Source organism: Pezoporus occidentalis, unplaced genomic scaffold, assembly GCF_034315485.1.
Source record: "Pezoporus occidentalis ecotype Australia unplaced genomic scaffold, CSIRO_AGI_Poc_V1 ctg139, whole genome shotgun sequence".
NCBI lineage: Eukaryota > Metazoa > Chordata > Aves > Psittaciformes > Psittacidae > Pezoporus > Pezoporus occidentalis.
In genome coordinates this window covers 120,098-138,161 of record NW_026913198.1, presented here as the reverse complement: position 1 = coordinate 138,161, position 18,064 = coordinate 120,098, and the positions used below count along the sequence as shown (strand labels likewise).

Genomic DNA, 18,064 nt, shown 5'->3' with positions numbered 1-18,064 from the left:
TTGCCTAATATTGTTGTTATCCACATTGCTGTGTTCTAATTCCATGACATTAAATCTCTCCATTTCTGTTTATGATGTTTCTGCTCTTCAAGGATTTAGACAAACTTCTCAAAGCAAGGTTCTTACGTGGAAAAAAAAAAAAAAGCCAAAATATCTTCTGACAGATTTTCTAGTTCTGCTTGTTCTGAGCTGAATTGGCTATAGGCGCCCTTCAGCTGTACTGTGCACAGTACTGCCTCCTTGGTTTTTGCACGGAAAACAATGTTTCTTGCATAGAATAGGACACTCTTGAACTTCAAGGGCTTTTTAATATTACATCTCCATGGATCTACTTCTACCTCTTTCAGCTTGTTGTAATTGACCCTGGCATGGAAGTCCAATCTGATTAAGTGCGCTAGGACATGTGCAGGAATTGACAGGTATTTTAATGCATATTATTAAAATGGTCCCTGCAACTTCAAAGAAAGTACTTTCAAGAGCTTTACAATGCAGGGTGAATATTTGGGTCCATGGCCCATACGAGAAAGCAGGTGTACAGAGAGGTTGTAGAAGAATAATCTGACCATGGAAATGAGAGAAAGAGCCAAGAATGAGCCTGCATTCTTTGCACCCCGATCCAGTGCACTCTGCAGGGGACCAGGCTCTTCTTTGCATTTACATCCATAAACCAGTGATACTTCTCATACTATCTTGGGAAAATGAACATGTATTTTATTAATACAAGGTTATTAACCAAATGGTAAAGCAAAGTGCTCAGAAGTCAGAGTCATCAAGTAATTGGCCTCTGTGCCAGACACATGTTACAAGAGCACTGAAGTGCCTCATCCCCACTGGGTCCCTGTCCCCATTCAGGTCACAGGAATAACCATTTTAGATGAATGAATGGCTGGTTTATGTCTCACTGCTGATGGTGTGTGACCCTGCGATACAGAGGTGTTCTCAGCACAGTGTCCAACCGCTGCTCTAATGATAGGGTCATTCATTCCCTGATGTGCAGCATCTACTATGGCCCCCTGCAAATCAAACCCAGATGTCTCAGGAAACAGACATCAGAGAAAGAGGAACCTGTAGAGTTTCCACTCTCTGTTAATTGATTTTCCTAGCAATTAAAATGCTGTGACACGAGCAGGGACAGAATGCAGTTCTCCAGGGCAATATTTAAATCACCCTCATCATGAGGTCATCTCTTCCCTCCTGCACTTCTTGACTTGCCCAGTGAAGCTTTCAGGAGTGCTGGTGCACCTTCTGGGATGGTAGGACCTGGCCCTTTTGGCTCAATCTCCCAACAGGTTTCCTTGCCTGCTAGATATCTCCAGCCATGAAAGATGCCATCAGAGCTCCTCTCCTTCTTTGGCATCCAGTACTACCTCTCCCTTCATACCTGACTTCTTTACAGAAAAGTTCTGCAAACTCATCTGAACTTCTGTGCCTTTTTCCTTAAACCTCCTGACAGGGAGGGCCTTCACAGTTGTAGGTTTGACCCTTGCAGACAATGGCAGTAAATTCAGTCTTTTAAAAATATTTCCAGTGGCAGCATGCTGTAATTAGAACTACTCAACCACTATTCATCATCTGCACTGAAGAAGGGAGGGGCTATACCACAAAACAGTAGTGCTCAGACACCATCATAACACACAACAAGGGGGCTAAATAACAGTTCTGTTGCTGTTTCTTGGTGTTTCAGTGTTTGACTTTGAAACTTTAATAACCTGCACAGACTTTTTGCTGTATTGCATGCACACACTGAGGTTTTCTGAGCCATGCACAGGAATTTGAAATCTTTCATCCTTCAGAGTGGATGCAAGTTGCTCTGTCTCAGTTATGATCCCTGATATGAGCCTGACCAACATCCATTAGCAGGAGGACTTCCAAAGCCATCCCTATTTTAAAAATAATCAGTATTGTATACTGCTCACCTATCACCCCATAGTTAGCCAGTCAGAAAGGTTTCATGTGATGCGATCTTGCCAAATCGTGTTCTCCTATTGCCTTTAAATGCTGCACTTCCTGCTTCATTCTTCCTGTTGCTGTTGCAGCATCGCTGGTTTTCAGCAGAGATTAGCGTTTCATTGTGCAGGGCACTGCTTTGCCACTGAGGAGGAGAGAGTTTCTGCCACTGCGCACTTATGTCTAAATCAACTGAACAGACAAAGGGGTTCAGAAAGGGTGTACTGCTGCTTCTCTTCAGCAGCAGCAGAAGTGTAAGCACAGACACTACCACAAAACCCCACTGATGTCTATAGTGGAAACAGGTTTGACCCCCAGCTTTCCTCTCACCATTTTACTGTGAAACCATCCTTTTATTGTTTGCTCTCACCCTAAAACAATGCTTTGGGGAAGTTTGGTTTGTTTTTTTTTTCTGTTCCCAAAAATACAGTTGCTATATGCAATTTAAAATTGAGTTTGGAAACAGGCCTGCAGTGTTGCCCTGTTAAAACATCTTTCTTGCATGCTCTGGATTCTTGCTTGCTTGTGCCTGTCACCTTTTATATAAAATGTGCACAACTTTCAAACACGATGTGAAGAGCTCAGCTGCAGCCTCTGCAGAGATTGTTGCAGAGATCAGGCTGACCCTGAGACTGAGCTCCGATTAGTTTGATTGCCTAGAGGCCTCCATCAACCCACAGCGAACAGTCCACAGCAGGGCTTTTTTCCTCTCTAAATAGCAGTTTGAACTCAACAGAACAATAATAATTAGGTTGGAAATAACTATTAGCAAAGAAGCACCATTTTAATTTAGAAAAGCAAAATCTTAAAGGAAAGCTCATAAAATGGTATTTAGTGCATTTACTGTAAAAGATACTAACCTCTCTCCTTTTCCACATGAAAGTTATCTTCAAAAAGACATGATATTCCTCCCAAACAAGGAAGTACATGTTTTTATTGGTGTGGTTATAGCACAGCAGTGGGCTATAACCACACAATTCTATTTTTGAACACAAACATAAATCTGGCCCCTTGTTTTACAAATGTATTATCAAGCTGAGTGGCTTGAAAAGTCATGAAGAGATTCTAATTTGAACACACTAAAAACTTTACTGTCTTTGACCAGGATGTAAAAGGATTATCAGATTATGTATGGATTGACATCTTTTGGGATTTTACTATGAGTCCCCTTATACATCACGATTTTTATTCTGAAAGTCCCTGTTGCCAAATCTTGTAAATAGATAAAGGTCACAACTTTCATTACAAAGAAATAATAATTTTCTCCCTCTTGCAACAGAGGGAAAAAAAGGCAGAAAACATTCCCATAGTTGCTTTTAATGGTATCTACAGTGTAACTAAAAAAAAATCCCATATTGATTTTTCTTTTTTTAAGACACTCTACTGATGTATTGAAAACTGACTCCTGGCTTTAAACCGACTGCAATTGGCAACTCTGGAATCCATTTATGATGCAAACGCTCAAAACCAGCGGCAAATCAGAAAAACCTGAACAAAGTATTTAGCTTTCCCCAGCTGGTATCTTGAGAAGCTGCAGTTCTTGTCTAAGTGCTAATAGGCCTGGAAGTGGAACACATTTGAACTGTTTGACTTGTCTTTGGGATGATTTCCCTTTCTCAACTAGCAAGATACGGTCCTTGTGGGCTGGGCTCACATCCAGTCTTACTCTCCTCTCCTGTCCAGTGAGTCAGGTACATGGGGAAACATAAATTATTTTCAGGGCTCACTGTGGGCTAAGACAGCTGAAGATCACTGCGCTAAAGATGCTCATGTTCATTCATTGATCAAATCCACATGGTGTTCTGTGTCCACGGTCAGGAAACATGGCCTGGTTTCTCTCTGCCTCATGTTTACCACAGGCAGAAATCAGCTCTGCAATATGCGCCTTTCTTTTGGCTTCTCCTTAACCTTCCCCAGAGAAGCCCATACGAAACATTACCATGTTCTTTTGGGGAGCCATTGACACCTCTAACTCTTTCTTTGTGGTAGCATACTGCTTTTGAATGAACCATCCTAACTCTGGTCAGGTCAAAATCCTCATGGTTCACATTTCTTGTTTGCACTGATGAAGTTCAGAAAGATTATGCCCAAGAGTATCGTGCCATTGCCCATACGTGTGCACTGTCTACATAGCAACAACTTGCAAAACACAATTGCACTGTTTAAGTGTGTTATGTGATCAGGGCAAGCAGGGATCTGGTCCTGTGTGCTGTTTCTGTGCAGTTGTGCTCATCATTTCTGAGATCTGTAGCACCAGAGAATATGATACCATAAGTCTGTAATTTTCAAACTTAAACAATATATTTCATTGGATTGGTGACCAAACTAATTTTTATGACATGTCATTTCAGTAAGGACATTGCTTTATTTCGCAGAAGGGTTTCCCATAGATAATGGTTGTTAGCTGGCTGAGTTGGAATCTGGCAGGATTAAGGAAATCTAAACTGACAGCTGGTTTTGTGCAAGGAAGCATAATGTGGCTGTTGTTACAAGAGGCAGTGTGGGATGTTTGTGCACAAATGCATGACAAGAGGGCTTGCTCTTAGCGGTATATGTAAGTGCAGCATAGCAGTTAAAGCAGCATATCCGGGCTAAATGCCTTGCAGAGAAAACTGTATGCGACCTTTTCATCATAAACATTTTGTGGTTATGAATATGGTTATGTTTTTACTTTCCCTGTAGTTGTCAGGAGCAGATGTTTGAATTCTGGTCAAAATAAAAAGGAGCTACATTGCTGATTATCTTAAGAAGAAGCCAAGAGAGCTCACCATGAAAGAGTGAGGATCCATAGCTAGAGGAACAGATTGCTTCCCCACATAACAACCCTGCTCTTATTCACGACTGAAGCAGTGTGTCCTACCAGAAACAGCACCTCAGATGCTCATGTTTCACACCCCAGCTCCTAGGTTTTATTTTCTCTGAGCAAACTGCCCAGCAACTGATAAGCACGGACATTTGAACACAAATGCCGTTTCAATGGGACTGCGCAGCTCAGCGCTCAGAGGCACCACTGCCACTTCTGCTGAACTCAACAGGCTCTGAGGCAGCCACCGGCACTGAAGGTGGCCGTCTGGACTTAGAAAGCATTTCTCAAGGTTTTTTTAGTCAGAAGAGATTTTACCAATTGAGCTCACAACAGAAAAATCTTAGAAATTTGCTCTATTACAGCTCTGTGTAAAATCACAGTCTGTGTTTCAGCATGTTTTTGCAAAGGCTTCAAACTTCTGCATCTTTGACAAATACCCCAAAATAATATTTAATTTCCATCAGTGTCAGTGAGGACATAGCTGAGGCCACGATTTATGAAGTGCTCAACACAATGCTAATGACATTCTGGTAACACAGATATGATTGAGGCATAAACGTATTCATGTGGAACTGATAATTGTCAGCATTGGCTAAAACAAAAATGGGAAAAGTGTTCAGAAGCAATGAAAGCAGACAGACAGGTTAAAGGCAAGACAGTGATACAGGCTGAAAGCACAAGAGGTGGTTACTGGCATAAAGCAGGGTACTGCAGAGCAGGGCAGAGGGTAGACAAAACATCAGGTGGTCCTTTGCCCATGAATGCTGTGAACCTACAGTGCGCATTGCCCTTAATCTGGCAGGGAGGTCACAGCTATTGGGCTGGGTGACCAAAGACATTCAGAGCATTTGGGGCAGACTGGAGCTCAGGTGGCCTTAGGGGTTCAGTCTGGACTTCTGCACCTCCCAAGCCCCAGAGCAGACTGCCCCAGAAAGAGAGCTATTCCTCAACATGGAGTGTCAGGAACCCCATGCTGGTCTTCATGCTGGAGTTCCATGCCGGAGGGCCCCAACGTACTGTTGTAAACCTAAGACAGATGTGCCCACAGAGGTGCTGTCCCAGGTGACTTAATCTCAGGACTTCCACATCTGGCCATCCTCAGTAAAGAGGCTGCTTCCAGAGTGGGAACATGGGGCTAAATGCATCCCTCCCTGTCCTGCAGCTCCAGCATTGGAGGCATCTTTAACCCCCCTCAGCCATGCCCTGCAACATGGGTTGCAGGATGACACAATTACATGACATGACATGATTCATGAGGCACCTTGCCTGTGAGGTTTTGCGTATATGCTGCTGTTTGGGATAGACACATATCACCAAATACTTTCATATTAACTTATGACATAAGCTCATAAATTGACATAAACTCATAAGTTAACATAAACTTAAGAGTAAAGAAAGAAGATTGGAATAAACAAGAAAAGTCCAAAAACCTACAGGCAAATCTGTTTGACATAAACTTTGTAGTATCATGCAGGTCCCTCAGAGTTGTATTTTTTTCCTTCACAGTTTGTGGATCCCTGATTTAAAACACAATATACTTGTGTTGAGCTTGCTGGAAAAATGTTCTGGTCTTTTACTGTGGAAATATACCAAGCTGCTGTACTCCTATGTCAGAATAACCTGTTCAACCCCATTAACTCCAGTTAGCATGTAAGCACAATTAATCCAGCTGTTTCACCCGCACATTAAAAAAACAGCTTGTCTTGGTTTTCTTACTAATTTTGAAGTAAAAAGTGCATGGATTAATAATATGTGATTATGTTATCTTTTCACTGAAGGAGCAAAACAGCAAATCTTTGACCTTAACATATGACTCTGAATGCAGAAAGTGTGCTAAAAGTTTACTTAAATGATACAACTGCTGAAAAAGTGTAACTGAACTTGTTATTTTCAAAACAGAATCCTACTGATATTTTCACAACTAAGCCTTTGCAAAGCATTTTTGAGCATAGGCCACTTAAAATTGTAGAGCTGCTTCTTGCTTTCTAATGAAATCAAGAAACCATCCAGACTTGCCACAAACGTAAACAAGCACCAGGAACTCATGTGGAAGCTGGAAAGACCCATCATCCAGTTTTGTTTCCTGAATAAACAGGCTTTGTGAGAATCAGGATATAATTTTAGGGATGGCAGCCATTCTCCGCTCCATGGGCCTGACTGAACACATTTTAATGAGAAAATCCCAGTTCACTGGAACTGATTAATTCCACATGTTTTCTTGTTTCCTGCTCATCATGTTCACCTTCATGGTTCCCACCCAGATTTCAGCTGGGAATGGAGACACAGCCTGGGCTCATGTGGCATCCAAAGGCCAATGCTGAACCAGTGCATGGGGTGTCACAGCACCCGACTGCCCCTTGAGACCTGCAACAGTGCAGTAGATGCAAGTTGCCCACCAGCTCCAGAGCTGCATTGTGGTGGACCCTGCCCATCCCTGACAGATGCAGGGATGGTTTGAAAGCGTCAAATATGGTTTGAAGTAGCGATGCTTTGAAAGCTCCCTGCTTTCCTCCTGCACCCCTCGGTACACTGTTCCAACAGGCTGGCTCTTGTGATTTTACAAACATCCGCCAGTTTCTAGTTTCTGCAGACTCACCTTTGAATCACTGGGCTCAATTTGCCTCTTGATTGCGAATCCTGCTAGATTTAAATATTTTCTCCCACTGTTGTCAATTACAGACCAGGATCAAGTTCCTTCTCTGTTTTCTCTCAATACACAAAAGCTGACTTTCTAAGGTTATATGGTTGGATTTTAGTCTAAGTGTGAAAAATGTACTTAAAAAACTTTACTGTTGGCTACATTATGAATTTAAAATATGAAAAATGCAGAAAAAAATCAGAAACTACTTTTAAAGACTTTTGTTTGCAGCTCAAGGCGTTTATTCTATAGAAACCTGGGAAGAGAGCACAGTTGTTAAAAGGTGCCATGTATTCAGTGTGTGGTGTTGCTGCCCATGGCAGGGGGTTGGAACTAGACAATCTTAAGGTAATTTCCAACCCCAATTATTCTACGATTCTATGATTCCATATAGTTGGATATCTATTTATTTTATGAACTATTCTACAAGCAGCAGCAAATGTGTACTCAGGAAAACTGCCACAGGAAAAAGAAAGTTCAAAAAATTATTTATTATTTGCTTAAGCATCAGCACAAAAAAATTAAGATCAAGCAATCTTCTAATACTGAAAAGGCTATTTAGATTAGATTGGCTAGTTTTACAGTTCAAAACTGGTCTAAAGTCAGAACAGAAAAAGTTCAGTGATAACTTTTAATTTAACAGGTTTTGGTATTGGAATATCTTAAACTGTAGGTGGCTTAGGCCAAGGGTGTTCCTTCCGTATTGAAAACAGCTTCCCAGTATATTGTTGTATTTCTTTTAAATGAGTATAACAGTCATTGACTCTGCTCTGTGCACAGCATAGCTAAATGAAGTGAGAGATTTTGCAACAACCAGCTGTCCTGTGTAAAGAAGGAAGTAAAAAATGACTATTCCAATAAATCAACTGAACGGTAGAAATGGGAAGGAAGCAATGGGAAGGAATAAAAGAGCAATAGAATTGGATTTTGATGAATTTAAGTTTAAAGTAGAGACCTGTCTATCTAAAATTGTCAGTGAACGTTCTCAGCACTATCAGCCCAATTAAGCATTATTAGAGGATTTAACCCAAAGCTTTTTGATTCCTGCAAACACCCCAAAGAACGAGGTGGTTGTTTCCCAAAGGTGTTGTCAGAAAAACACAGAACCATAGAATAATGTGACATCCTTCTAGTAACCTACTAACCCTTTTCTAACCTACTGGGTGACACCGAAACAGTCACTTCCTCTCCCTTGTCCAGCAGGGTTGTGGAGGCCCCCCATGGCAGAGATTGCTGCTATTTGTGTGAGCCCAGCTGTGGTCCCCAGGGACCCTGTGACACGGAATGCAGCAGTGACCCCTTCTCACCCCGCAGGAAGGACAGAGCGGTCCCCGAACAGGCAGTAGCCACCTCCCTTTGTGCTGTGCTTTCACAGATGAAGTATTTTTCTCTCTTAAATCCCCCTCTTGCAGCCGGGTGCCAGCGCAAGGCTGCTGAGCTCTCCCCAGGAGCCTCCCTGCGCCCGGGTGCCACGGGGAGAGGCTGAACTGGGAGGCCCTGACCTCTGCTGGTCAAGAAAGAGCCCATTCCATAAGGTGAAAAAAGGAGGAAAAATGAAAGGGTGCGCTAACCCTGGTGCATTTCTGGCTAAATTCTGGCTGCTTGGCTAATCCCTTCCTACTTTCCCAAGGGAATACCGTGTTGGGCACGGAAAGAGCTGCTCGGTGTTTCCATGGGCATCCAGCAGCTCCTGTGGTTGCTCTTCTATGGATCAATTATTTCAGAAGCATGGTTTGCCAGGATTCATCTTGCAAGGGGTATCCCTTTTCTGTTGCAGGCAAACTTTACATGCTGGGCTGAAATTTTCTATGCTGTGGACCTTACCTCACCCTGGACCATTTTTACTCCTAGAATTCTCATTCTGAAATAAACTATTTTGAATATCCAAAAATAACTGTGCCATGACTGAAATGTTCTCTGGGAAGGTTTAAACTCTGAAGCTCTGGAAAGGCAGGAAAAGTATCACCTGAATTTTTACAGAGGTAAGTCAACAGTGCTTTGGCAGGAAGTGTGATTTTTCGTCAAAGCTAGAGACCAGTCAAATCTAGTTTACACATGCTTGATAGCTCCTCACATGTTTCGGCACTTTTTCTACTGAAGATTTTGCCCACTACCATGTGTGTCTAGTCTGAAGCTCTGCAGGATTTTCCCTGTGGTCTTAACCATGGCTTCCTTGGGTAATATCGAGTCTCTAAGTCCCACCCTGGGAGCTGGTTGACAAAAATAAGGACTGCATATACAAATTGTCTAAATGAGGGAAGAAGGTTGAAGACAAGTGAGGGGTGACAACACAGAAGGGTCACACTGGGGAGGAACAGTATGTGCTCATGTCCCTTACCCTCCAGGGCCAGAATCAGAACTCCCTACGCTCTCAAAACTCATGGTCAGACCTTGCAAGGCATTTTTGGTCACTGCTGCTCCTCCAGAGCACACAGAGTTACATTAGAAGAACAAGTTAAACATCCAAAGCCTGAGATGCCCAAACAGGCTATGAGACCTTAACTCCCTTTCTCCTCAGGCCCTTCCACAACGCAGGATGGAGTCCTCAGTTACTGACCATATACAGTTTCCCCACAGGACACCTGCCTGGCAGGGCTCAGCTTTAGGGTCATTCTGGAAAAACAGATTTTTCCTCGTCTCTGCTCTAGAGTCAAATCACTTTAGCATAACATCTTCCAGATGGTCTGATATTCAGTGCCTGGCTTGAGACCTTCAGACCCAATTGAAATAAATGCTGAGTATTCACAGCTGTACCGAAATCACTGCTACTTTTAGCACTGTATAAAGCTGAACACGGGAAGAAAGCATATCCTTAGTGCCTCAAAACTGAGGCTCCACAGTAGTGGTCAATCTTCATTCCAGCTTGTGAGTACAACCTTCTTCCTCTTAAAACACTCAGAAAAGACACTTTATTTCTCTAAGGTGGGAAGGGCTGTATTGCTGCAAAATGACAGTGTCTTTGTACTTTATTTAAGAATGGAGATACAGCAAAGTTATCAGATTAGCTTTTAGTTCTGCTACAATATATTATGGATTTGAGCTTAATGAAAAGTAATCTGTGAAAGGATTTTGGTTGATATAAACAAAGGAAAGCACAGTTTGTCCTGATCTCCTTTGCACAAAAGAATCCAAATCTAATTGATCGGCACTTTTGATGTGGTAGAGGGAGTGAATAGCCAAAAATACACATAAGATATGTGTACTGAGTTTATATTTAAGGAAAGTGTAGTGCAATGAGAATTGTCCATACATAGAGATCAAAGTCAATGCATTGGGCAAAAGGATAAAAGAAATTATTTCTATCTTGTGTTCAGCCAAGCCACAAGATGCAAGTGTGCTATTGTGTCACTTTGATTTCAAAGACTTATCCTTGGTGCCATCTTAAGGCATATCAAGGATAAGAGGGTTATGAGGGGCAGTCAACATGGCTTCACCAGGGGGAAATCATGTTTGACCAATCTCTTAGCCTTTTATGAGGAAATAACACGGTGGATGGATGATGGCAGAGCGGTGGATGTGGTCTACCTTGACTTCAGCAAAGCATTTGACACAGTCTCCCACAGCATCCTCACAGCTAAATTGAGGAAGTGTGGACTGGATGATCAGGTAGTGAGGTGGACTGCGAACTGGCTGAAGGAGAGAAGCCAGAGAGTTGTAGTCTATGGGGCTGAGTCTAGTTGGAGGCCTGTAACTAGTGGAGTGCCTCAAGAGTCAGTACTGGGACCGGTATTATTTAATACATTCATCAATGATTTAGATGAGGGAATTGAGTGTACTATCAGCAAGTTTGCTGATGACACTAAGCTGGGAGGAGTGTCTGACACGCCAGAAGGCTGTGCTGCCATCCAGCGAGACCTGGACAGGCTGGAGAGTTGGGCAGGGAGTAACTTGATGAAATATAACAAGGGAAAGTGTAGAGTCCTGCATCTGGGCAGGAACAACCCCAGGTTCCAGTATAGGTTGGGAAACGACCTGTTAGAGAGCAGTGTAGGGGAGAGGGACCTGGGGGTCCTAGTGGACGACAGGATGACCATGAGCCAACGCTGTGCCCTTGTGGCCAAGAAGGCCAATGGCATCCTGGGGTGTATTAGAAGGGGGGTGGTTAGTAGGTCGAGAGGGGTCCTCCTTCCCCTCTACTCTGCCCTGGTGAGACCCCATCTGGAATATTGTGTCCAGTTCTGGGCCCCTCAGTTCAAGAAAGACAGGGAGCTGCTGGAGAGAGTCCAGCGCAGGGCAACTAAGATGATTAAGGGAGTGGAACATCTCCCTTATGAGGAAAGACTGAGGGGGCTGGGTCTCTATAGTTTGGAGAAGAGGAGACTGAGGGGTGACCTTATTAGTGTCTATAAATATATAAAGGGGGAGTGTCACGAGGATGGAGCCAGGCTCTACTCAGTGGCAAACAATGATAGGACAAGGGGTAATGGGTACAAACTGGAACACAAGAGGTTCCACTTAAACTTGAGAAGAAACTTCTTCTCAGTGAGGGTGACGGAACACTGGAACAGGCTGCCCAGGGAGGTTGTGGAGTCTCCTTCCCTGGAGACATTCAAAACCCGCCTGGACACATTCCTGTGTAACGTTATCTAGGTGTTCCTGCTCCGGCAGGGGGATTGGACTAGATGATCTTTCGAGGTCCCTTCCAATCTCTAGCATACTGTGATACTGTGATACTGTGACTTCATTATTAAGAAGTTAATACTCAATAGCAGTAGATACAGGTACAACAAACTGTGCTACTTTCCAAAGTCTACATCCTGCAAAGCTTCTGTATTTGTGTTCCTAAATGCAAACCAATGAATCAAAACCAGACTAAAACCAAGCTCATAAGAATTTTTATAGATTATAATAAGCACCTTCCTGTACAGTAGTGGTACAATGAGCATGCATCTGTATGCATTGCAGTGTGCAATGCATGCTCAAATAGTATGTCACAGAAGATAAATACTAAAACATTGTTAAGTACAGACTGATTATATACCCCCAAACTGACAATCTGGCTAAATTTTCTTCCTGGAAAGGCCCCTAGACTTAGAAAAGTGGGTGTTTTCATAATGTGTGGATTGCAGAACACAAGAGCAAATTTTTTCTATGGGGTTTATACAAAACCATATTCAAGAACTTACCTACCTGCGGGAGTGGAGTTACCATGTTTGCATGTACAAATATGCATGCTGTTCACCAAAAAACTGCACTTCTCAAAAATTGAATTAGCAAATGTTCATGCAAAGTCATAACCCATCCAATATTGTCATGAGGAAGTTTGAGATGTCCTGTGTTAATCTCTGCCTTTCATACCTAAAATGTAGCCAATAGTGTCCTTCAAATATGGCACTTAAATTCTAAATAAGGAAGCAGAATTGAGTCCTTGACATTATTTAAATCATAAGAGGCATTGAATGTAGGGAGAAATCTTTATAATATTTTACTGAATATGGATAATGCTTAGAGCCAGTTGAGGGTTATGTGTGACATGATTCCCAGCAATGAAATACCCCTGAGAAAAGGTTATAATTAATCACCAAGTTTTGTTTTACCACCCAGCTAGATTTTTATTTTTTCATGCTGAGAGACTTCAGAAAGGGAAAACAGACCTTGAAAAGACTATGTCAAGACATACTTGCTTAATTTGGCTTTGAATTTGCTCGTGCTTCAAAAATTATTCTGAACATCTGGCTTCTTTGCTCGTCAGAGAGAGCATGTTTTATTGTTTTGACTTTGTGGCAAGAAAAAATGAATGTATTGTAGTCTGCCATACGATGAAAGTCCACTGCGACAGTAACAGTTTGCAAGAACTGAATATGACATCATGTTACTCGTGATATGCCTGTGTGTGCACTTGTCTGTGTTGCCTACAGTAGAAATTGTTTTCCCAACAGATCTGAAACCACACACAGGAACCCCACCACCATGGGCAGTGAGGACTGCAGTACCTGCCTAGCCCCATGATGGACAACTCAACCCAGACAGGGACTTACAGGTAGGAAGAGTGATTTGGCCAGATAAGAAATAGTTCTTTTCTCTAGTGATGCTCAAAAAAGCTTAAAGATCAGAGTGATCAAGACTTTGCTTCATGAGATACCAGCCTCTGCTCCATTCCTATCCAAACAGTCATCCTCAGGTTTGGCTCCCTTGACTTCCTCCCCATAGTCATTTGTTGAGGAGAGGGACAATTTTGAAGCCCCATGGAGACTTTCAGTCTGTTCAACTGGCCAACAGTTCACCTCCTTGTATGCAGAGAGATCAGAGACTTCTCTGTGCTCCTTTCGTATTCCTCAGAGATGTTTCCATCACAGTCACTCATGCCTGCTGCCAAACACATTCTAGCAGCAGGTTTCAAGGCTGTGCTCATAGCACCTGCCCCACTGATGTGGACAGCAGGATGTCTGGGATGAAGAGAGGCCAAGCAGAGACAGAGGAGGGATTAATGGCAGAGCAGGGCTGGCAACTGGCACTGTCTGCAAAAGGCACTGTCTCAAGAAGGACCTTCTTGTGAGACCACACAAGAAGGTCCCTGTAGAGCTGTCATTGCAATGGTCTCATCTCTTCCATGCTGTTCCTGCTTGGGTCCAATTTTCATAAGTCGTAGAAAGGTTTGGGTTGGAGGGGACACTAAAGCTCATCCAGTTCCAATCCCCTGCCATGGGCAGGGACACCTTCCACTAGACCAGCTTGCTCCAAGCCCCATCCAACCTGGCCTTGAACACTGCTGGGGATGGGGCAGCCACAGCTTCTCTGGGCACCCTGTGCCAGGGCCTCAGCACCCTCACAGAAAACTTTCTTTTTTTTTCCTGTTTTTAATAGTTTTAGGGTTTTTACACATTTGGGAAAGGGGGGTTAATTACATTTTAAATCCTGATTTTCACATGGTCTTTTCCATGCAATTTAGTTCCATATATATGCGTAGGTAGAAGCTAGCACACATTCAGTGTGCCTCACTTCTGCATGGGTTATTCATAAGAAACACTCGTGATCTTCAGTATTACGTACCCAATGCAAGGATCATGAAACCTGCAAATGACAGTGGGAAGGAGGGAACTCCCTCTTCTAGGACTCCTGAGCTCCCCCAACCAAAGTGACTGTCTCTGAAGCAAGCTGACTTCCCAAACGCGTGCTGACTAAAAGTGCCGCTGATAGGAACAAAAGCTACACTGTTACCGTGTGCCAAATGTGTCAGGGAGGCCAGGGGCAAGCTGGGCTGTGTGAATGGCAGCCCTCCCTCGCGGCTCCTGGCACTCGCATGGGGCTCCCTCCATCCCCACCCACAACCGGAGACTGCCGGCAGACTCCACAGTGAGTATGCCCTGTAGAGAACACGCTCCATGCAGCCAAAGGCTAGTGCTGGTTTCCAGAAGCCCATGGAGGAGCCATTTACAACTTGTTTTTCCCCTACTGTAAGCGTCAGCTGCACAAGTCTTGACAGTTGACCTGGGTGGATCTCAGTAGACCTAAGTAACTTCCTCCATCAATCTCTGCTAACAATAGGCCTCTGTAAAGCCATATAAAGCACAGAACGGGTACTGCAGCATGCTAGTATGCTATTATTAAGGATTAGCACACTGAGAAAATGTTTTATACACCAAACCACTGCAATGTCTGGGACAAGACCAACATCCACTTTTACCCATTCAAAGCAATTCTGTTCTTCACAGGCAATCTCTACCTCTTCCTTTTTTTTCCACACAAAACTTGGTCACTGGAGGCAGGCAGGAAGTGCAGTCAATATAAGCATAATTAAATATATTTGCTAATGATCTTTACTCCAGCCCTTGAAATATTCCTAAAGTAAAGATTTAGCCTCGCTGGATTTAGGATGTAGTAAAATTTTAAATGGGCACATGTTCTTCTGGGATAAACTAGTGTGAAAGAAGTTACATGAGATAGTATCAGTTGAAATTCAGTCCTAAACTTTACTCTTCTGGGGTTTTCCAAACAATAAAATCAGATGAAGTCTTGAATACTGATAAGAATGTCTGTGAGACCAGACAAGAAAGAACACCACTGGTTTTGCAGTCTTGTAAAAACTCTGGTTAAGTTATCAGATTTTAGTCAAACAATGAGTTTTGAGTTATTCACAATGGCAACTCAGAGGCTGAATCTATTTTTATATGGTTGCATTTCAAACTTCACTCTGTTTTTAAATCAAAGAGGAGACCTAAACTATTTCCAGACATTTCTCTGATTAGTTTCTCAGCAACAACATCTAACTGTATTAACACAGCTGTCAGAAGGGCCTTGCTTAATAAAATGTACCCTTTGTCCAGTTGAAGAAAAGAAAATTTTATTAGTTTGTGACCAGGGTATTTCTACAGATTCAATCTGCTTCCCTGGTTTATGTCGTTGCTCAGATCTGACTCTTGTCACTTTAGCATTTGTCTAGTTTAATTTCTTTAATATAAGTATCTAAAGTGATTATGGAGAGATACTAAACTGGAAGCTTATATGAAAGATCTTATTAAACAGCATTCCTGCATTATCTAAAACAGATGCAGCATTGTAAAACAAAAAAAGTATTTATTAAGACTCCAAAGCTGTCTTTGTCCATCTGCATAAATTGGCAGGTTGCATGAAGACCTTTTTGTTATTTATAAATAGAGTTATGCCCAAAATATAACTGCACAACCAAACAACCTCCAATTTAGAAATGATTAAAAACCTGGGTTGTGATATCCATCTTGCAGCTAAAGCCTGTCATTATTACCAGAGATTTTACTGCCTGCTTCTTCCAGTTCTTGTTGTTATTTTTTCTTACAAGCCAGCCTCCATTTAACCCTGACTCATTCATGTCATCAGCATCTTGCATATGTTATATCAGATAAATGTAGACATCCTCATCAGCCTGTGAAATACATATGCTCAAAGGACCCTAAGGCTAATCCATTAGCCCTTACCTCCTCAGAACAAGACTGGTCCTACACTGTTTTCTGCTTATAAAATACAATATACTGATCATTATACCTTATTGGTTTCAGCAATTACCCTGTAAATCCAGAGCCAGAAGACATCAAATGACCCTGTGCTGTCTCCTGCTTGGCTGTTGTCCAATACCTCCAGAATACCACAAGGTCTTCACTGAATTTTGTAAGACAAAATTCCTCTGGGTGAACCCTGCGCCTCAGTACTTTTGAATCAGATAGATGCACTGACTTCAGATCTGTTACCCCTGCTAAGCCCCAGAGCAGCAGCCCTACACAGAAGCACATAATAAAGCACACATAAAAACACACCAAAACCACATCCAAATCTTACAGAGTTCATCAGGTCTGTGAGCATGTGCCTGTCTGCCCCAGCTCTGCACCCACTACCTCTCCAGGCCTGAGAAAGCTATTCCATTTCTATGCAGTTGTCTCAAAACAGGTACTTAAGAACCCAATGTAGGGCCAAAGGTAAGAATTTTTACCAGTTTTCAGAAACTGCAGAATTAAAAGGGATGTACCCCAGTTTGATCAAGATTTCCTATACTTGAAGCTAAAACTCTTCTTTTCCACTTGCTGAGTGATTTGTAAAAATTTAGGGCCTCAACCCCAGGATCCAGTGTGGCACTTCTGCTCAAGATGGATACAACTCATAAGCTTCTTCTAGCATCTGATGCCAGCACCCAGAAAACTTATCTAGCGTTGGTAAAAAACTGAGGTTGCTATCACTGCCACGCTTCAGAACTGTTCTGTGCTTTACAATGACTGTATTTTCTCAAGCAATATGAGGAAATGACTGAAAGCACCATTCAGTGACTGCGAGCTGCCTGTGGTGAAACCCTTTCTCCATGGTAAATGCAAGGGGGCTTCTACCTGTTCCACTGTGAACCACAACCGCCTCAGCTCCCCACATTTGCAGGAGGATGAGACCACTCACATGCACCTTCCCTGTCAGGAAGTGGAGACCCATGAACCTGTGGTAATTTATTTGTGTGTTGAAGCCTGAAAGACTATTTCTTGAGCACATACTTGCAGCTTATAAAAGACTCTGTGAGGTAGCCACTGGCATGTAGCTCTGCAGGGAAAGAAAGTGAAAAAATAAAGTGGTAGTGTTTCCTATAGCCATGTAGTAGCACAGATATCCCTAGCTCCCTTAAGTTAGATAACATTGAAAAGAAGGTAAATAGCAACACTCTCTTTCTAACTTGATTTCAGGGCATTACCATGATTAGATACTTAGTCTCTGTTTATTTCTTAATTACTTAGGTGTCTTCTAATTATAAAGCAGAGGCTCCACAGTTGTTTCTGCATTCATCAACAAAAGCAAAAGGAGATGGGTGCTCTACCTGCATAGGAAGGGCTTGAATAACAAAACCCCATGCTTATCAGAAACCCCTGATTTTTGTCTTCAGAGCTCCAGCTAAAACCACTTGAGTTTCACCATAGTCAGAGAGCAGAGTGTGACACTGTGCCATTTACATTCTGTCTGCCTCTCTCCCATAGGAAAAAAAAAAGCTATAGTGAAGTTTCAACAACTGGTGTTTAACAGCTGGCAGCAGGCAGGTGGCATGACTTACTGGTGGCTCCAGGTGTCTCTGCTTAACACAGAACAGCACAGGCAGTCCTCGTCCACAGGAATCACTGCTGCTAATGACCCAATTCATTAACTGGTAAAGCTGCACATCAACAGTCCCCGTTGGTGGGAATGGGACTGGCTCTGGCACTTCTGCTCAAGATGGATATAACTCATAAGCTTCT

General features: G+C 42.7%; 1 long non-coding RNA gene across 1 annotated transcript in view; it reads left to right on the top strand.

Annotated features, from left to right (window-relative positions):
* LOC134159015 (uncharacterized) overlaps positions 1–17,565 on the top strand; it is a 36,130-nt gene extending 18,565 nt beyond the window's left edge. Inside the window, exons 2-4 of the long non-coding RNA XR_009962990.1 lie at positions 9,169–9,373; positions 13,271–13,371; positions 17,087–17,565. This is a non-coding gene — a long non-coding RNA (uncharacterized LOC134159015). The remainder of the gene's footprint in view (positions 1–9,168; positions 9,374–13,270; positions 13,372–17,086) is intronic.
* The last annotated feature ends 499 nt before the right edge of the window (positions 17,566–18,064 follow it).